The sequence below is a fragment of the Pipistrellus hanaki genome (genome assembly GCF_964339955.1).
Source record: "Pipistrellus hanaki genome assembly, chromosome: 7".
Classification (NCBI taxonomy): Eukaryota; Metazoa; Chordata; class Mammalia; order Chiroptera; family Vespertilionidae; genus Pipistrellus; species Pipistrellus hanaki.
This window is the reverse complement of record NC_140509.1, coordinates 61226766-61230678: the sequence shown is the minus strand read 5'-3', so window position 1 is coordinate 61230678 and position 3913 is coordinate 61226766.

Here is a 3913-nt window from a genome sequence, read left to right as displayed (position 1 = left end):
AACATGGGCATTACCTTTGCTTTACAATGGACAAGGGTAAAGTGGTTTTACTAAATTTTCACAACCCTAAAACAAAGTGAATGCAATTCAAGGTGACACGTATTGTCCTCAAAAACCTTCTTTTTCTAGGAGAGTGCTTTTTTGTTTTGTTTTGTTTTTTTCAACATTCTATGCTCGTTAGAATCACCTGGGGAGTTACTTTTAGAAATACACAGAGGTTATAATTTAACTGGTCCGAAGTGAGATGGTTCCAATGACCTGTCATAACTAAAAACCACCAGTCTAAGTGTATAAGTAGGAGCCTCAAGTTTCATAAAGACCCAGTGAAGGCTCCTAGCATTTCAGCAATGACCTTTGTAGCTAACAGCTTCCAAATAAAGAACAATAGAGTAAGTGAATAAATACAGTCCAATTAACACTGACAATCAATAAAGTTAAAAAGATCTATCCTATTGTTAATTCTCAATCACGACTTTGTCATTGTACAATTACTTTTTGCAAGTGAAATTGAGTAAAAAAATGCTCTTCGTGAGTAGAGCATTGGCTTTGCTTGGTAACTTCAATTCCCTTTGGGAGTTTACCTTTTCCCAACTGAGTTTCATAGGAGTAAACTCCTTGAGTTATCCCTCTGCCTGAAGACCCGCTTTGATGTGTTTAAGGCAGAGAGAAAATCCTTTTAAACAAATTTCAAAGCTATGCCAAAAGCAGTTTAAATGGTAGAAAAATATTGTCATAAAATTGCTAAAGTCAGTAATGTTTTAAAATCTCACAGTGCACATTGAACAGTTGAAAGTACTCTTCCGTTTGTGTTTTGTGATGCTTTGAACCTATTGGTTTTTCATCTTAATTCCCCTGAGTCCTGGGAGGGCTGTGCTATTGTTTTTGCCATTTTTACACCCAGTCCCTGAGTTCTTTGCTAATATAAAAGGTTAGTTGCCCACACACACTCAGATCTCTATGTTCATCCACTCACACACAAACCCACTGGGCTGCCCACTCATGACGCAGATGCCATTGGCAGTTATTTCACCCTCCCCTGGTGGTGGGGCAGGATTTGTATGGAGTCATTCACACTGAGCCATCTTATCCTTCTTAGAACTGTGGGAATAACCAAACCACATGAGGAAAGCAAAGGATATTTATTCTGATCTTGCCATAGCAAGGGAGTCAGTCACCACCACTTGTGCTGTGGTAGACTCAAATTCAGGAACAGGAGTGGGGATGGTTTATAGTGCAAAGAAGAGAAGGTTTCTGGTGAGCCTTAGATGGAAGCTGCTGGTCCAAGGGAAGTTGTAGGTAGGCTAACTAGAAGTGCTCTGTGATTGGTTAGGGGTGCATACTTGACTGATCCTAAGTTGCACAAACTAGGGAGGCTGTCCATTATTAATCAGGCCCTGGGCATCGGGGGCCAATTGCTGCAGAAGTTACTGCTTAGGTTCCTGGACTGTTCACTGCAGATAGGGGTTGGTTTCCTGGGCAAGTTGTTGCAGGTTGCAGGTCAAAGTTTATTTTTATATGTGTTCTGGCCATTGTTCATTTTTATATTCAGTCTCTCCGAACCAAGGGTTATGGGGCTATTCTATCCTCTGCTTCCCAGCCTGTCCTACCTCCTGACTGCCGTGATGAGCCACAAACACACTAATAATTTTTCTTGTTAAAGTAACTTATTTTTTTTTTCAATTTTTTATTGATTAAGGTATTACATATGTATCCATATCTCCCCATTGCCCCTCCACCCCACTCCTATATATGCCCTCACCCCCCAGTGTCTTGCATTCATTGGTTATGCTTATATGCATGTATACAAGTCCTTTGGTTGATCTCTTACCCACCCCCCAGCTTTCCCGTTGTAATTTGACAGTCTGTTTAACTCTCCTCTGCCTCTGTATCTATCTTTGTTCATCAGGTTATAATGTTCTTTATTATCCATAAATGAGTGAGATCACGTGGTATTTTTCTTTCACTGACTGACTTATTTCACTTAGCATAATGCTTTCCAGTTCCACCCATGCTGAGTCAAATGGCAAGAATTCCTTCTTTTTTACAGCAGTATAGTATTCCATTGTGTAGCTGTACCATAGTTTTCTAATCCACTCATCTGCTGATGGGTACCTAGGCTGTTTCCAAATCTTGGCTATTGTAAATTGTGATGCTATGAACATAGGGTACATATATTCTTTCTGATTGGTGTTTCTAGTTCCTTATTTTTATATTGCAGAATAACTAGGGAAAGGTCCAGAAGCATCCTCTTATGTACGTTTTTATTATGATATTATTTTTCTGGGTAAGCCTAGGCTTTGGGTTAAAAGATAAAGAAAAGTCTGAAAGTAGTTGCTGTCCTCCGACAGGCCTTTCTTTATTTGCTTTGTGCAGTACACTGGGGGAGCTTAACACATGTTTAATAATAAGTTAGAAATAAGTAGAAAGTAGCTATGGCAAAATCAAGATGCCTGAGCAGTAAATTACTGATTTCTCTGAATGCAAATCAGACAGTACTCTGGTAGCAATTCCTCAAGAGCTCTTAATGGCCCCACTCTGCATTCTCTCCACCTCCCCCCACCCCTCCCACCTCCGGCTTCTTGAAGCAGCATTAATCAGATGGTGATGAGACCTGGACAGCACTCAGCTCTGGCTACATCAGGAAGAGTAGCTCATCTCTTATGATTTGATTACCTTCCAGTTCAACTCAAAAGTTGTAGCTGACAAGGACACAGGCCAATAAAATTTTGAAATATAAATCTCTGCCCAATTTCCTTTGTTTTTAGAATGTCTGAATATTGTAACAAATCTCGCGCCAATCAAATAGTTTCAGACACATATTAGTGTTTATTATGTTGAAATTTAGGTTAAAATTGTACTTATGTTCAATTTAGCTGGAGAATGATAACCACCAACAGTACTAAACTTGGGCTAAATACTTTTAAATACATTCTTTGGAGTAAGTCACACCATCATGGATACAAACATTACCCATTTCACAGATGAAAAGATTATGAAGCAGGCCCAAGGGGACACAGCAAACAAATTACACAACTTTTGTTCCGTATTCCAGAAATCCTTGCTCCCAGTTACTCACGCTGTACTACTCAGGGTTCTCCAGAGAAACAGAACCGTCAGGGACCCAGGAAAGCTGGTGGAGTCATTCAATATGGGTACAAAGACCCATGAGCCAGGAGCACTGATGTCGGTCGGAGGCAGGAGAGGATGAATGTCCAGGTTCAAAGAGCCAATTCACCCTTCCCCTGCCTTTTGGATTTCTCCAGTCTCTCCAAGGAGTGGATGATGCCTATTTATACGGTGAAAGGGATCTATACTCAGTCTAGTCAAATGCTGAATCTCTTCTAGAAATATCCTCATGGACACACCCACATATCAGAATAGCTATCTGGATATCCTACAGCCCAGTCAAGTTGACCCATTAAATGAACTATCACTCATGTCCTATGAAGGCAGACAAAGATACTCATAGGCTATTTCTGTTTTTTGTTTTTTTTGTTTTTACTTGGCCTAGAATATCCAAAGGCACATGCAGTACAGAGTTACAGAGACAGCTGTAAACCAGGTAGGGTTTGTACACCCAGCATCCCTTTCCCATGTTATCTAGCAAACCGTTCTTGCACCCCCCACCCCCAAATGGTAACACAAATTGCATCATGATAATATAAGCACGTACAATAAATTCCTTCTACATAAGCTCACAGATCACATCCTGCCTCAGGGAGCAAAGTCATGGTGTGTTTATCAATGTGCTGCCCAAACAGTCCCTTAGGATTCAGGAATGCCACATGGCCCACAGTCACTTCAACTTTATGATTAATTTAAAATCACTTTTTGCTCTTGTTATTTTCACTTCTCCTCTAGCCATCTTATCAGTATGATGTTTATATATGTTTATGATGTGATCAGCATGAGA